At 44.4% G+C, this 18,205-nt stretch overlaps 1 non-coding gene across 1 annotated transcript; it reads right to left on the reverse strand.

Moving 5' to 3' along the window:
- Positions 1-7,120: 7,120 nt before the first annotated feature.
- trnad-guc (transfer RNA aspartic acid (anticodon GUC)) lies at positions 7,121-7,192 on the reverse strand. Its single transcript has one exon. It is a non-coding gene; the product is annotated as a tRNA-Asp (tRNA).
- Positions 7,193-18,205: the final 11,013 nt, after the last annotated feature.

Consider the following 18,205-nt stretch of genomic DNA (forward strand, 5'->3'; position numbering starts at 1 on the left):
GAGGCGGAATGGCCTAATGCTATTCCTACCACTTATGACCTTATGACTCTCACTAGTGGAAACATCCTCTCTACATCCACTCTTTCCAAGGTTTTTCTACTCGATACGTTTCAATGAGGTCCCCCCTCATGATTCTAAATTCTAGCGAGTGCAGACGCAGTGCCGCCTGAAGCTTATTGAGCTCCACCGAATGGAGTTATCTGGCAATGAGAGTAATCTACTCAGAGTGGATAGACGTGCGATGTAATCTCGGAGGGGCGGTGTAATGACCGTAGTGCAAATGGGCCGCTCGGTGTTAGCGACTGAGACATGGGTCGTTGGTTGTAATCTTTTCCGACTGTCGCGTCATCGGTCGCTGAGTAGAATAGCGGTCGGTGTGATCTCGGAGTTGAGGCTTCTGGGTCTCATCTCGTCTAGTGACGTGGTGCTCCATGCAACCCATGCCGGGGTATGGGACTTGGAGTAATCTCCCCTGAATGAAGTGGGGCTGAGGGGAATCTACTCAGAGTGCTTCGGCAGACGGTGTGATGTGATCAGACTTGAGAAGCACTGGTTGTAATCTCTTCCGAAGGAAGTTGCGCTCACTGCCATCTCCTTGGAGAGAGAGGCGGAGGGTGTCAACTACTCAGATCGTTGGGTCAGGGCGCAATCTCCTCAGGGTGGAGGGACAATTGGTGTATTCTGCTCAATGTGGTTAATGGTGGTGGTGGAGGTGGGGATGGGGTATTCGCTGTAATCCACCCAGAGAGTGCGGCGCCAGTTAAATCTCTTAAGAGTGCAGGTTTGGTCTGTATAATCTCAGAATAGAGGAGTGCCAGGTGAAAACTCCTCACGGCCGAGTCGTTCTTGTTGAAATCTGCTCAGACCGTAGGCGAGCCCAGTGTAATCTCCTTAAAGTAGAGCTGCGCTGATTGCATCCTTCGTGACCTGGGACTCTAGATGTAACATAACGGCGACTGAATGCAGTGACCTGTCGTATTATGACTTAGTTCTGCCGAGGAATGTTCCGAACAACATGATCTCCAATGAGATTAAATGTATGGATATATGTTGATTATATGTAACAAGCTGTCAATGAACTAGTTGAGGCAGACACAACAGCAATATCCACAACAATAGCATTTGAATGTCATTTGGAGAGCAACATAGATAGGAAATGTTGATGATCCATAGGCGGGCAATTGGGGTTCATTTACTTTGGGGACCTTTGTCGGCATGTACGGTTTGGGCCGCAGGCCCAGTTTTTGAGCTGTGTGACTTTATGTGATTCTAACTTCGACCTCTGAGATGTATTAGACATGATCATCGGGAGAAGGGGATGCTCCTTGGTGAAACTGTCTTTGTCCGTTCAAAACGGGGAAGAACCATTGAACCCATCCAGTGGAGACACGCCGTTGCGTCGTGGACGGGGACCGTCTCCAATTTCGACATGTAACTCTGGTTATTCAATCATTGCCACCTTCGTCTGGCATCCGCTGGATTCAATTGAGCGTCTTGGTTATTTTGGAACCCTCGCTTGGCATCTCTGGTAGACTTGCGGACAACGCACATGTACAATGCGAAGTCATCTTTCTCGAAAGCCTCGGAACTGGAGATGAGCAAAGAGTGAACCCCCCGTTTCTTGTTAGTGTAGACTCTATTTGCCTTTTTTTCACGACACAGTGGTCAACGCGTTCCTTAAGGGCCTGTCCAACTTTAGGCGATTTTAAGGCGACTACCGGCGAATGGGAATGGGAAGACTCCTGGTCCTGATGGCTTCAATAATGAATTTTATAAAAAAATTAGTGACTTGATCTCCCCACGCTTACAAACTCTATATAGTTACGCCTTTAAACAACAGCTGTTACCACAAACTTTGACTGAATCAACATTAATACTTATCCCTAAAAAAGATAAGGATTCTGTAGACCCTGGTTCGTATAGAGCCATCGCTCTTTTAAATACTGATCAGAAGATATTAGCTAAAGTTTTAGCCCATAGATTATGTTTAGTTATTGATAAATTAATACACCCTGACCAATCAGGCTTTATATATAAACGATATTCTTTCTATAACCTAAGACGTTTGTTCAATATAATATACTCAAATAGAATATTAAACGAAGACTTAGCAATCATTTCGCTAGACGCTGAAAAAGCATTTGATCAAGTGGAATGGCCCTATCTTTTCTCCGTGATGGAAAAATTCCAACTCGGTGAAACCTTTTGCTCATGGGTGAAACATTTATATAAAACTCCAACAGCTGGAATATTGTCAAACCAAATGTTGTCACCAAAATTTCACTTATCCAGAGGTTGTAGATAAGGATGTCCACTATCTCCGCTTTTATTTGCCCTCGTTATAGAACCACTCGCCGAGAGTATCAGATCACACCCAGACATTCACGACTATAACACTAAACATACAATTAACAAAATTTCCTTATATGCGGATGATGTACTATTATACATCACAAACACTGAAATTAGCATTCCGAATTTACTAAATCTCATAACTCAATTTGGCCCATTCTCCGGATATAGAATTAATTGGTACAAAAGCGAAATCATGCCAATTACGGAACAAAATCCGGCTATCAACAATTCCCTTTTAAAATTGCCTATGAAAAGTTCAAATACCTTGGAATCTACGTGACTACGAAATATACTTCTTTATTTAAATCAAATTTCCCTTCTTTAGTTACTAATTTACATAGAAATATCCAATTTTGGAAAACACTCCCCATTTCACTAGCTGGTCGAATTAATGCTATAAAGATGATCTTCCTCCCACAGCTACTATACTTATTTCAAGCACCTTGTAAATAACCCTTCTTTCAAACCGTCTGTCTCAGATAGAGGATTCATTCAATGGAAAAGTTATGGAATTAAAATGGTGGGAGACCTCTATCATAAGGGAACTTTTCTCTCCTTTCAGGAATTACAACAGAAGTATGGATTACATGCTAATATTTTTTTTAGATATTTACAACTCAGAGATTATGTAAAATCACATACGCAAGAATATAGATTTAGAGGCCCAGGAATTCTTGATGAATGCTTGAACCGTCATTACAATACAAATAAATTAATATCTTATATTTATAATACTCTTTTAGATACCGACATTCCGTCATCAGAATCATATAGACGAGCATGAGAGGACGAATTGGCTCAACCCATAACGCAAGACATATGGGACGAAAGTTTACAACACATACATCAATGCTCGTTAAACACTAGACACTCATTAATACAATTTAAAATATTACACAGATTACATTATTCGAAGATAAAATTAAACAGGATCTTCCCAAGTATCTCTCCTATTTGTGATAAATGTCAATTTCAAGAAGCCAATTTAACTCACACTTTTGTGACTTGTTTAAACATGCAAAATGTTTGGATCGATATTTTAAATGTAATGGCTGATGGCCATAAACATCGCGAAATTCCCACGCTTACCTGACCGTCAAACTGTTGCCTCCAATCTACCTGTCAAATATCCTGACGGTAAATAAATTGCTTAAACACAAGCATTTTATGGTATTTTGAAATGACTTTACTTATTTTAATATAATGTGCTTCTAAATGCATTTAAGAGAACCTTTCAAACCTGTGGCAGCAGGCGACAGCGCCCGCAATAAGCAACGATACCTGCCGACAAGCCAGCTGTCGCAGAGAAATTTCACTCCGGATGATTTCTCAGCGACGCGCTGAGATCCACTAGGATGTTGGAAGACTCCTCACGATCATGCCGTGACACCCGGCGAACTGTCGGCGACAGCCTAGTCGTCGGCAGTCGCCTTAATATCGCCAAAAGTGGGACAGGCCTTTTAAGACAATCGGTGACGACTGAGGTATGTAGAATTCGACTGGATGAAGTGGGTATTGAACATATTGAAGTCCATTTACTGAACGCGCATCTTCATTTGTCAAAACATTTGTTCATGTTGCTCCAGGCGACTTACAGAGATTTAACAGCGAGGTACTTGAAATAAACCCCCAGTTTACCCAGTCCATTGCTGTATTAGTCTTTTCGTTGGTGCCTCACCGTTAAATCTATAACTCGGCAGGAGCAGCACCGACGAATGATCTGACTGGCCGAAATGAAAATAATGGATGGAACGAAGCGTCATAGAGTAATAGAGTCATTGAGTGATACGGTGTAGAAACGGGCCCTTCGGCTTTGCTTGCCCACACCCGCCAACATGTCCCAGCTCCACTATTCCCACCTGCCCGCGTTTGGTCCATATCCCTCCAAACCTGTTTAATCCATCTACTTATCTAACTGCTTCGTAAATATTGGGATAGTCCCTGCCTCAACTACCTTCTCTGGCACCTTGTTCCATACACCCACCAACCTTTGTGTGAAAAAGTTAGCCCTCAGTTTCTTATTAAATCTTTTCCCCTTCGACACACCTACTCTGGGCAAGAGACTCTGTGCATCTACTCGATCTATTCTTCTCGCCCCCCTGAGCTCCAAGGAATACAGACTATTCAACCTCTCCCTATCGCTCAGACCTTGTTGTTGTTGTTGTTGTTGTAGTTGTGCAGAACATTAATATTCCGCTGATCTTAGATGGGAAGTAAATTCTTGAAATTGGGTTGATTGAAGTCACCAGCGTCGATGAGCGGGGAAAGGGAGTTTTCTGCTTCAATAAAGTTAATACCTCAGAATATTCACCCACTGCCACCGTGGGTCGAAATGATATATAGTCCGCAGACAGAACAGTCGAACTGAATTCCCTCGTCAGGTTAAAGGGACGGCACATTATGAACAAATATTCCACGTGGTCTGATAAACTGCAAAACATCGTTCGTGAAGCACACGGAATATTTTGTGCAATTCTGACCTGAAATCTACTGGACGGCTGTCGCTAAGGTGGAAGTGTTGCAGAGAAGATTCATGTTAGAGGGACGCTAGTGAAAAATAGAGGCTAGCACCTCTTGCGTGGGGCACATGGGGCATTTTGAGGAATATAAAATCATGAAAGGTATGGCAAAGATGGACGGGCACTGCCTTTTCGCCACGGCTGGGCTGTGTAAAACTGGAGGACGTAGATTTAAGGTGAGCGCAGAGCGATTCAAAGATAAACCGAGGGACAACTTTTGACTCCATCCTATCCCCCCTAGTTAAATCTCTCCCCACCTACCTCCAAGACACCTCACACGCTCTCCATCTCCTCAATAACTTCCGGTTCCCAGGACCCCACTCCCTCATCTTTACCATGGATGTCCAGTCACTCTACACTTCCATCCCCCACACGGATGTTCTCGAAGCCCTCCGTTTCTTCCTCGACCATAGAACCAGCCAATCCCCATCGACCAACACTCTCCTCCGCCTAGCAGAGCTGGTTCTTACCCTCAACAACTTCTCCCTTTGACTCCTCCCACTTCCTCCAAACCAGAGGCGTAGCTATGGCCACTCGCATGGGCCCTAGCTATACCTGCCTCTTTGTCGGGTAAGTCGAACAATCCCTGTTCCGGATGTACAGCGGCCCCATCCCCGAACTCTACCTCCGCTACATCGACGACTGCATTGGTGCTACCTCTTGTACACATGCAGAACTCACTAACTTCATACACTTCACTTCCAATTTCCATCCTGCCCTTAAATATACCTGTATTTTCTCCCTCATCTCCCTCCCGTTTCTGGACCTCACCAACTCCATTACAGGAGACAGACTAGTGACGGACATTTACTATAAACCCACTGACTCGCACAGCCATCTGGACTACACTTCTTCCCACCCGGTCCCCTGCAAAATATCTATCCCCTACTCCCAATTCCTCCGTCTACGCGGCATCTGCGCCCGGGATGAGGTGTTTCACACTAGGGCTTCAGAGACGTCCTCGTTCTTCAGGAAACGGGGCTTCCCCTCCTCCATTATAGATGAGGCTCTCACTAGGGTCTCTTCTACATCCCGCAGCTCCGCTCTTGCTCCCCCTCCCCCCACTCGCAACAAGGACAGAATCCCCCTCATTCGCACCTTCCACCCCACCAGCCAGCGGATCCAACAAATCATCCACCAACATTTCCGTCACCTACAACTGGACCCCACCACTGGCCATATCTTCGCATCCCCTCCCCTCTCTGCGTTCCGCAGAGACCGTTCCCTCCGTAATTCCCTGGTCCACTCGTCCCTTCCTACCCAAACCACCCCAACCCCGGGCACTTTCCCCTGCAACTGCACGAGATGCAACACCTGTCCCTTTACCTACCACCTCAACTCCATCCAAGGACCCAAACAGTCTTTCCAGGTGAGACAAAGGTTCACCTGCACCTCCTCCAACCTCATCTATTGCATCCGCTGCTCTAGATGTCAACTTATTTACATCAGCAAAACCAAGCGCAGGCACGGCGATCGCTTCGCTGAACACCTGCGCTCGGTCCGCATTAACCAAACTGATCTCTCGGTGGCCGATCACTTCAACTCCCCCTCCCATTCCCAGTCTGACATTTCTGTCATGGGCATCATCCAGTGCCATAGTGAGGCCCACCGGAAATTGGAGGAACAGCACCTCACATTTCGCCTGGGCAGTTTGCAGCCCAGTGGTATGAACATCGACTTCTCCAATTTTAGATAGTTCCTCTGTCGCTCCCGTCCCCTCCTCCTTCCCAGATCTCCCTCTATCTTCCTGCCTCCACCTATATCCATCCTTTGTCCCGCGCCCCTTACATCAGTCTGAAGAAGGGTCTCGACCCGAAACGTCACCCATTACTTCTCTCCCGAGATGCTGCCTGACCTGCTGAGTTACTCCAGCATTTTGTGGATAAATACCTTCGCTTTGTACCAGAATCTGCAGTTATCTTCTTATATTATATGGACAACTTTTGATGTAGATGGTAGTCGGCAGATGTTTTGTTTAGTTTAGTTTAGAGATTTATCGCGGAAGTTTAGTTTAGAGATTCCGCGCCGACCAACGTAAAACTATCCTACACAGACTAGGGACAAATTTTACATTTACCAAGCCAATTTACCTACTGTACTACTTTGGAGTGTGGGAGGAAACCGCAGATCTCGGAGAAAACCCACGCAAGTAACGGGGAGAATGTACAAACGCCGGAGAGACTGCACTCGTCGTCTGGTCTCCCGGCACTGAAAGGCAGAAACTCTACCGGTGCGCCAAAAGTCATCTCCCCGTCGGGGAATTGAACCCCGGTCTCCCGCGTGACAGGCGGGGATACTAACCACTATACTAACGAGGAACTGATTTTCATCTTTATTTTTATGCATGTTTATCTTTATTTTTATTATCTTTATTTTTAAGTTTGGTATAAGTTGAGCAGTTGTGCGTACCCATTGAAAAAAGAGACCTAAAAAAAACCAGCATGATGTTTCTTCTGGATTCGGGAACCAGAGAAGTGAGCATCTGATACTTCGGTCACAAAAAGGAAACGTCGAGGGCCCTGATAAAATTGTCCCAAATATGGAACCAGCTGGCAGTGAAAGCTGTCGTAGCCGGTACAATACAATGTTTAAAACACCTCTAGACATGTACATGGAGAGAAAGTATTTAAAGGGGGATGGGCCAAACGCAGGCATAGTCAGTTAGAGCTTAGTTAGACATATTTCTCGGTTGCAGGAGCTGAATCCGAAGGGCCTGTTTTTGTGCTGTATGTTTCAGTGCATCTATAAAAAGCCCACCCATTGTGCGACTGGAATCTCTCATGGCTTGTGTAGGGAGTCGGCCTCTTATTGTGTTTCCAGGATTGGCCAGTGCTGGACATTCTTTTGGAACCCAAGAGCATTTTGTTTAAACGAAAAACAAAGGCTTATTTTGTTTTATCGGTTGCTGCGAGGATTTGGAATGTTTAATTTTTGCAGACGAAACAATGGTGGCATCCGCTCGATCCCCACTGAATAATTACCGGGCACTGCGCAATTTCTGTTGTAGGATGGGGACATCAAGTGGCCGGATGAAGATGTGCAACCGAGCGAGAAACAACTGATTAGTAAATGAATAGATTAGTTTCGGGACAATTGTATCACCCCCCCCCCCGCGTTTCCTTTTTGTAAACGAAGCATAAGATGCTCACTTCTCTGGTTCCCGAATCCAGAGTAAATATAATGCTGTTTTTTGTCTCTATTTTCAGTGGGCGATGCTCAGCAGGTAAGCACTACTGCTCAAGTTATACCAAACGTTAGAAAAAGATGAACACTGTAGACACAACGAACTGCACATGCTTGAGTCTTGAGTAACACTCAAAGTGCTGGTGCAATTCTGGTGTTAGACAGAATTTCCGGAGGCCATGGATAGCAGACGTTTCGACTGGTCCCTTCTTCAGACTAATTGGAGGACATGGAGAAAGCTGAAAAAGGGGTGGAGGCGGGTCAAAGGCTGCAAAGTTATCGGTGGAAAATAGACAAAAATACTGGAGTAACTCAGCGGGACAGCCAGCATCTCTGGATAGAAGGGATGGGTGACATTTCGGGTTGAAACCCTTCTTCAGACTGAAAGTCAGGGGAGAGGGAAACATCGAGATAAGGAAGGGTGCGGTGAGAGAGACCAAAAGTGACGATTAATCAAGGAAAATGTAGAATAGATCATTGTTAGCTAGGAGAAGGTGACAACGAGGCATACAAAGTATAATTTAATCAGGAGGACTGTCAAACTAGTCGGTGAACTAGGATGGAGAGGGAAAGGAAGGGTTACTTGAAGTTAGGTAATTCAATATTCATACCGCCGCCCAAGCGAAATATGAGGGTCTGTTCCTCCAATTTGCGTTAGGCCTCATGGAGGAAGCCCAGGACGGAAAGGTCAGGATGTGATTGGGAGGGGGAGTGAAAGTGTTCGATCCTGACTACAAATGCTGTATGAACGATGTTTCAACGTTCTCCCTGTCACTCGGATTTTCCCCGGGCGTTCCCCCCACCCCCACCCAGAATCCAAAGACGTACAAGCTTGTAGGTTCACTGGCTTCGGTAAAAAAAAATGCAAATTCTCTCCAGTATGTGCTAGTGTACGGCGATCGCTGGTCGGAGCGGACATGGTGGGCCTGATTTAAACTAAACTGCAATTTAAAAAAAATGTGGACATCATCCTCCGGTTTTGGTCCGGATCAGTGTTCATCTTGGCGTGGTCGTTCTCCTTCTCAATGCGTATCTTTATAATGCCCAAGATTCCGTCCTCCGAAATTCCACAGGAACAGCAAGATTGTGAGATGTTTGAATACGCTGAGTACTAATGCTCTGGTGTTTAGCTGAGTTGCATGTAGCGCAGTTCATCACATTCATGGTAACATACAGTAAATTAGGACGCTTCCACTTGGAGTTCTTCATGCTATGATGTTCCTTGAAGTGATGGCTTTTCCGTCGGATGCAGATCATTGGGGTGCCTCTATGTATCTTCCTTCATGCCGGAGTGTAACAGGGCGCTGAGTGTTTCCGGCAATATTTGCTTTATTCTGCCTCGCAGTTTGTGTTAATATTCCTGGTCAAACGATCCACCTCTCTCCTTCATTTCTTTAATGTACGAGTGCTGAAGTTCTACAGTATCTCTCACTTGTTCATTGTTCGTTCCTGTTTAAGTTTCATTCAACGTGAAAGCCAATGACACGGAGGTGAATTTGGATTTTATTCTACACTCTAGATCACTCGCTTTGACGTTATTATAATGTTCAGATGAACATTATAACGGGGCAGGACACTTCGCACAGCACTGTGACCAGAATGTGACCTCAATGTCCCGGAGTGGAACACAGCGTAACGAGATTATTGTCTTTAGAATGTATTTCTAGAATTTAGAGAAACAGGCTCTTCGCCTGACCAAGTCCGAGCCGACCAGCGATCCCCGCACACTAACGCTGCCCTCCACACTCGGGAAAATGTACCATTTTACCGAAGCCAATTAACTTACAAACCTGCACTTCTTTCGACTGTGGAAGGAAACCGGAGTAACCGGACAACCCACGCGGTCGCAGGGAGAACGGACAAAGTCCGTACAGACAGCACCCGTATTCAGGATCGAACCTAGGTCTGCAAGTGCCGCCACTTGTTTAGAATCTCTGCGAATTATTCCCCGCACAATGTTTTCGGCAGCTGAATCCAGTCTGGATCTTGTTTGTCGAATTACACATTTTGCTTTCCCACTTGGCACATTCTAGATCTCAAGATCTCATTTGATTTCCACAATGCTTAGCAACCCGACTTTCGAATCTGTGTCGGAACTGTCGACAGACTAGTCGTCCACCGGATAGTTGCTTTCGTTTCTCTGCCCACAGCTTTTCTCTGGCCTGAAGAATGGCCCCAACATTCTGTTTCAGTGCAAATCTACTTGGTGGAAAGATTAACGGTGAGATGGGTAATCAAAGTCACCCAGGGAGAGATATGGCCAGTCTGACCACCGTGACTGAAAAACTGATGAGGCTTAACCTGAGGAGCCGTGGTCCGCATGGCAACGGGTCAAGTGTGGAAGGTTGGATTGATCGTGCCTCCGCGCGTTTCCTGGCAAAAGCGTCGTATCAGCGATAGCCCTCCGACGGTTCGTGCATAGATGTAGCACAAAGAAAATGTCACTGAATGCCGCTGAAACGAATGTGGAGTAACTTTCAAAAGCAGGGACGGAATAGTCTGAGGTGCAAGATTAACTGGGAAGTAGAGAACATTGTGTGGCAGAAAGGGACAAAAACGATTCACGCTTCTGGCTATTGACCGTGAACATTGTTGGGCAACAATCCGCATTATCACCTGGTGAACAAGTAGATTATTTCAGCTGTGTTTCATGGAGTCAGGGTATACGATCTTGCTCAAAACAAGAACAATACGGAAGTAACAGGTTATCATTTTACGAGGTTTTATGTGGTCGGATATCACTGCGCTTAAATTAATAGTTAGGAGGCCAGTTAAAGTAAAGACAACTTAGTAATGACAACTAAGTATAGAAGTTGTGAGGTCATGTTGCAGTTATATAAGACGTTGGCGAGGCCGCATTTAGAGTATTGTGTTCAGTTCTGGGCATCATCTGATAGAAAAGATGGAAAGGGTACAGAAGATTTACGAAGATGCTGCCAGGATCACAGGGTATGAGGTCTGAGGGAGAGGTTGAGTAGGCTGGGTCTCTATTCCTTGGAGCGGAGGAGGATGATGGGTGATCTCATAGAGGTATATAAAATCATGAGATGAATAGATCGGGGAGATGCACAGTCTCTTGCCCGGAGTAGGTGAATCGAGGACCAGAGGGCATGGGTTAAGTGTGAAGGAGTTAAATATTTCATACGAATCTGAGGGGTAGCTTTTACACACAAAGGGTGGTGGGTGTATGCAGCAAGCTGCCAGACGAGGTAGTTGAGGCAGGGACTGTCCCAACATTTAAGATGCAGTTAGATAGGACAGGTTTGGAGGGATATTGACTAAACGCAGGCAGGTAGGACTAATGTAGCTGGGACATGTTGGCCGGTGTGGGCAAGGTTGGGCGGAGGACCTGTTTCCACGCGGTATCACTCTATGACTCCATCTTAAAGTAAACAATGAAAAATGTTGCCAGTTTTTTTGGGCGAAGAATAACACAAATAGAGATTTGAATGGAATGCTTAACAAGACATTTTGCATCTTCATCCAAATTGTAACTGATCTGGCAAATATGGAGGATTACCCTACGAAATATTGCATAAGTAATGGTTTACTTCAGTTTAGATTATCATTGTCACGTGTACCGAGGTACAGCTATAACCTTTATTGTTGCGTGCTATCTAATAAAAAAATACTATACATGGTTACAAACCAAGCTGCTAACAATGTATAGCTGAAGGACAAAGGGTACAACAATTAGTATAAGGTAACATTCGATAAAGTCCAAAAGGAGATTAATTACGGAGAAAGTCAAGGGCACAAAGTGCTGGAATAATTCAGCAGATCAGGCAACATCTCCGGAGAACATGGAAGGTGACGTTTCGGGTCGAGATCCTGCTCCAGAAACACAAGGCACACCGCCAAACGTCCGACGGGGTGATCAGGATTTCCAGTGGGAGAGGTCCGGTTGTTTAAGGACGAACGGACCGAGAAGAGTTGATCTTCATTTGGACTAATACTCCAGCGGGTTTCGTGAACAGGACCCCCTGTGTTTTTCACAGGTGAATCTAGCGTCGTACAACATGGCATCTACGAGTCGTACAACATGGCAGTATGCCCTTGCCCCAAATTATCCATGCTGATAACGTTGGATACAAAATGCTGGAGTACCTCTGCTGGTCAGGCAGCATCCCTGGAGAAGAAGGACATGTGAAGTTTCGGGTCGGGGCTCGTATCCAGAAAAAGTTGCCTCCCGGAGCAACTCCCATTTGCTTGCATTTGGCCCATATCCCCCTCAGTCATCCATATCCACGAACCTGTTTAAATTTCTTTTAAACTTCGTAGTTCTGCTCGCCTCGACACCCGACTCCCAGTTTGTTTCCATCTAGTGATTCCTCTCTGTGACAACGTTGTACATCAGGTCTTCATTAGTTTTTACCACTATCACCTTAGGTCGATGCCCACTGGTTTTTAACTCCACTACCCCCGTCAAAATGACTGCGACCGTTCAGTTAATGTTCCCCGCTTATCGTTTTATATAGGCCATCCATGGCTCCGACGCTCCATGGAAACAAAATTCCTCGCCTTCTAATCCCTCCACGTAACTCCAGTCAACCAGTCCAGGTATCACCGAGTAAGTCGTTTCTGAATGCTGTTCAGGCACATGGTATTCTTCCTACAGCTGAGTACTAGAACTCAGCTTTCTACTAGCTGAGTACAAACACTCTTATGCTGGTTTGGATGCACTGCTATCATTGGAGGTGGATGGAAAAGTGAGCTTTAATTTTGAGAGCACTTGGTTCTGTGACACTTGGTTCCAAAGGGAAAAGAGTGGCGCAAACTCTCCTCTATCCAGGAAGACATATGTTACTTCCCTTGCCAACTTAAATTTCCTTACGGAATTTGACGAAAAAACGTGCTAAGCGTAATGTTATAAATTATGCTTATTTGCAGTTAATGCTCCCTGTTATATAAAACATTGATCCAAAGGATCGTTCCATTTAAGCAGTTCAAACCTTTGTTTGGTTCCAACCACAATAATTTGCAATATTCGTCTTTAAAAAGATGAAAAACAACATTAAAAGTAATCGCATGTGCAATATCCCATAATGTGCAATGAGTGAAATTCATTGCAGTGGGTAAAAATAGGCCACGGTAAGTGTTTGTTCAGTAGGGTGTGCTTGATGTGACTGATGAGTTGGTCACACTAATTGTCTCAGTAGAATTCCTTTTCTTGTATAAGAGTTTGTTAAACCGATGCCCATACACAAAGGGAGTAGTGTCGTTCAGTACAACTGATCGGTGCCTCGCACGGGGAATGGGATTTCCAGCAATTTACCACATTGCGAGAATATTCTATCCTGTGCTTGCAGCAGTTGGTATCCCTGGTAAGATAACGGAGTCGATTACAATGCGTTAGGTTTGTTATTCTTGCTGTACCAGGTGCACGGAAGAGTAGTCGCATTGATATGTCGCGTTTCATTGTCACACTTAGAGTCTCTAGGTCTTTAGAGTTTTCAGATTCAGTTATCTATTTTTTTTCATTTTAATTGATTCTTTTGACGATCAGTTATTTCGTTAATTGCATCAATCAAATCGGTGCTAATATTGTCAATTTGCCAACATTCTCTCTTCCGTAACTTTCCTTTGGATTATTGGCGCATTTTCGTGTAGGTCTGGGTATGACTCGAAAGAGAAATATGAAACAAAATAAAAACGAGGAGATGTTAGCGGGTCCACGTTCCTTCGACAAACTTTCCAGTTTCTATCCGATATGCAGGACATTTTCACATGAGAAATCCCCTTTCTCCGCCTAAGTGACTTAAATTTAATCTGTATCAGGAAAGGTCTCTCAGTTTACCCCTTTGACGTTCTTTTTGACTGTTTTATTTTTTTAACCTTTGGTTCTTCTTGCCAAAGGTGTTGTATCAGAAGAAACAGATTTTCTGTGATCTTGTTATCACCACCATCAATTGTTATCACCACCACCGTTCAGTATTTTCAGCACTGACGCCGGGCCAGGTCTCGATGACTGAGGCGGTCAGTTGCTTACCGGTAAGTATGCCGTGAACATCAGAAACTCTGCTCTAAACTGCCGAGAAAATGCCGGCGGAACGGCGACTGCGGACCGCCGTAAGAGTGTTCGAGCATCGGCGGAGCGCGGAGCGACAGGATTCTCACTCTGTTCCTGTCCAGCCTGATCCGACACCGAGTTGGAAGAATGGAAACCATTCAGCCCGCCATACGGCATTATTAACATTTACATAATGTAAAACGGACCAGCTTTGGTGATCCTGGAGCTAACTCTTTATTGTTTTTATCTTTGCAGTTAATTTAACGGCAATTGTGATCCTCTCACGGGGAAAATGCGGACTCTCCAAATGCATCACCCGTTACCTAGTGGGAATGGCAACGGCAGACCTAATGGTGGTTCTCATTGTTGCTATTGTGGAGCAGATCAATTATATCTATATTTTTGCCAATTTCTTGCTCATTACACCGCTCTGCGCCCTGACACTTGTACTGAGGGTTGTGACTATGGACTGTTCCGTGTGGTTAACGGTGGGGTTCACGTTCGATCGCTTTATCGCAATTTGTTGTCGTAAGTTTCGTGAACGGTACTGCAGCGAAAAAACAGCAACTGTGGTTATAGCGACCGTGGTCGCAATCAGCTGTGCGAGGAGCGCGCCTTTTTACTTTGCGGTGGAGCCTTATGTCATAATTGACAACGTACCGTGGCGAGGCGCCTTGAAGGCAGAATACTTCACTTCAGCCGGCTGGAAAGCCTACGAGTTACTTGACAGTATCTTAACACCGCTGCTACCGATTTGTTTAATTCTGTTGTTCAATGGGTTAACAATCAGACATATTATAGCTGCAAATAGAGTCCGGAAAGGATTTCGGAACAGCAGTGAGGATCACAAGGATGTAGAAGTGGAGAACCGGAGAAAGTCAATGGTTTTGTTATTCGCTATATCAGCCAATTTCATAATATTTTGGATGCCCTATGTGGTATCCTCTGTGAACTGGCAAACGCAAAATTATTTTTACATGGACAGGTATTTGAACACCCCGACATATATTCTACAACAGTTAGGATACATTTTCCAAATGCTCAGTATGTGCACCAACACGTGCATCTATACACTAACACAAAGGAAATTCAGGGAACAACTGAAGAATGGAGTGAAATATCTGTTTACAGTAAATGGGAAACTGTGTAGGTAATCTGATAGTAAAATGGCAACTTGACTGAGTTTTGAAATAAATATTATAAAAGATTCGCAGGTTTGTGAAAGATGCAGTTACTTCGCACTTGCCTCACTGTCGGACACCAGTTATATCCACGGTTGTTACCTCGGCAAACTGTGCCAACGAAATAAATGGTGGTGCATTGGCGGTTACATTGACACAATTGTATTCCAAAACAGTGGGTTATTGATTCCACCGACATCAGTGCACATTATTCTTTGGGAACTGGAGAAATATTACTGACAAGTGACAATAGTGTGTCAAATTAAATGACATTAAATCTGTCGGATTTTCATGCAAATAGTACAAAAACGATTAACTATTGCTTATTCGGCGCGGACAATCATCCTATTTACGCAAAACCAAGAGCTGGAACATGAAAACCCTGTCTTCCACAGGAATGTTTGCGTTATGGAGAATTCCCTGCACATACGTAATGAGAGGGGGCTAATCACTGACATGGCATGAGTGGAGGCTGATGTCAGATGTGCGCGTGTGGCGTGTAAAAAAAGCAATGATCCCGCATATAAAACGGCAGTACTGACGAACGTTTTGAGGGGCACAATGATTTAATCGTTCTGGGTTCTTCTCGGAATTACTTCGTTCCGCAGGGATATATCCGGGCCTAACCGATGTTGAAAAGGCGCCGCCAATCTTCATACACCACTCTTCCATCATTCATCAAAGCTTTCACTTATTGATTATGAACATTTCGATTCCCCTTAATGACGAATACATCATTCGAATTAATTGCTAATCGTTGATTTGTGTATAGGCTACAGAACCCTCCGAATAACTACCGCTTTATTGTATTTAAAACTCAGCCAGCAAAAGTAATTTGGATAAATAATGGAATGTAAAAGGACAAACTAACGCCTTTGATCTGCCAATTAGTGTTCGACCTGAAAGGTTGATCCCATTTGTCTTCACAGGTGCTCCATCAGGTGCTAGTATTTCCAGCATTTTTACTTTATTTTTAAAAATCCTCTTTCAGATTTTCTGCAATTTTTTTGCCAATTTGTTCAAGTTTATTAAAGCTGTCCTGTGCCTTTTAGAAGAATACCTTCTCTTTGAGTTTCCGACTGGAAAATTCCTAAATTGCCAGAGTGACGATTGTGGTATTTTCATACATAACGGGAAAACCTGTCGAAATAAACAGAATAAAAAATGTTTAGAGGACTAAAGGCCAAACGTGTGCAAATGGAATTAGCTTTCCTGGGGCATATTGATCTTCGAGTTGGGCCAAGTGGGCTTTTTTCCGTGCTGTATAACTCCATGAATATGACTCTAGTTTAGTACTCAATCGACTTCTTGCGATCAGTCTCCTCATTATTTGATATCCGACCCATTACGGTGGTATTGTACGCGAATTCGTAAATTGTGTTGGATGTGTACTTGATTGCGCAGTCGTGGATGCATAAGGAGTATGGACCAGAGCTGAGAACACATCTTTGCAGAGCACAAGTGTGGGAGATTACACAGGCTCATTTGCTATTTACCTTCACTGGTTGTGGTTTGTTGGTCAGGAAATCGAGGATCCAGTTACAGAGGGGAGTGTGTAGGAAAGAACTGCAGATGCTGGTTTAAATCGAAGGTAGACACAAAATGTTGGGGTAACTCAGCGGGACAGGCAGCATCCCTGGAGAGAAGGAGTGGATGACGTTTCGGGTCGAGACCCTTCTTCAGACTGATGTCAGGGGAGTGCGCGGAAGAAAGATAGAATGTAGTCGGAAACAGTAAGACTGTTGGGAGAACTGGGAAGGGTTGGAGATCGAGGGAAAGCAAGGGCTATTTGAAGTTAGAGAAATCAATGTTCATACGGCTGGGGTGTACGCTACCCAAGCGAAATATGAGGTGCTGTTCCTCCAATTTGCGCTGGGCCTCACTCTAACAATGGAGGAGGCCCGGGACAGAAAGGTCAGATTGGGAATGGGAGGGGGAGTTAAAGTGCTGAGCAATCGGGAGATCAGGTTGGTTAAGGCGGACTGAGAGGAGTTGTTCAGCAAAACGACCGCCGAGCCTGTGCTTGGTCTCGCCGATGTCTCATCTGCAAAAGCAGATATGGTAGATGAGGTTGGATGAGATGCAAGTGAACCTCTGCCTCACCGAAAAAGACTGTCGGGGTCGTTGGATGGAGTCTGATTTTATAATGATTAAGCCGAATACTGGTATCACAAAAGGCTGGAGTAACTCAGCGGGTCAAGTAGCATCTCTGGAGAGAAGGAATGAGTGGGAAGCCGAATACTGAATTAGTACAACAGATTTTATTTCATAGTGGGGTTTTTCCCTCTAAAATTCCTGCAGACCCAACGAGTGTCTAAAGGGCTCATAGGAAAACGGAAAACAGCTTTTCCAATATTAATTGCTTTTTATACAGAAAGGAGAAAGGGGTGTTGCATAGATAATCAATAACCAATTGCAATCTTAATACAATTCACGTGGTTACAGAGAAAACAAAACTTAATTCATGATTTCAGGGAAACGCATCACCGAGGGAAGATCGAAAATTAACTTTTCTACTTCAGCACATGTCCATATAAGGAGTTGTTATTCGAAAGGAAGTTATCAGCAACGCAGGCTCTATATCAGTAATGTTCGCTCTTGAGCTGGTGAACACATTCCATTCTTATGAGACCATCACCCTTCTACAAACCAGTACCCATTGTACCGCTTTACTACTTAAAAACAGGCATTCATTTTCTATTAACTAAAACACCAACAAGAGCTATTTCGTAACTGTCTACAACAAAATATCAATATCATTAATCACTACACAACCTAATAGCACCCTTATACGTTATATTTCTCAAAGGGACAGGTGTTGCATCTCCTGCGGTTGCAGGGAAAAGTACCTGGGGAGGGGGTGTTTTGGGTAGGAAGGGACAAGGGATTTCAATTTCCACGAGTTTGGAGAAGCTTGGATGGGACAATGGTACTGACAACAGATATGTAGTCTATGT

The sequence above is a fragment of the Rhinoraja longicauda genome, chromosome 41, assembly GCF_053455715.1.
Source record: "Rhinoraja longicauda isolate Sanriku21f chromosome 41, sRhiLon1.1, whole genome shotgun sequence".
Taxonomy (NCBI): Eukaryota; Metazoa; Chordata; class Chondrichthyes; order Rajiformes; family Arhynchobatidae; genus Rhinoraja; species Rhinoraja longicauda.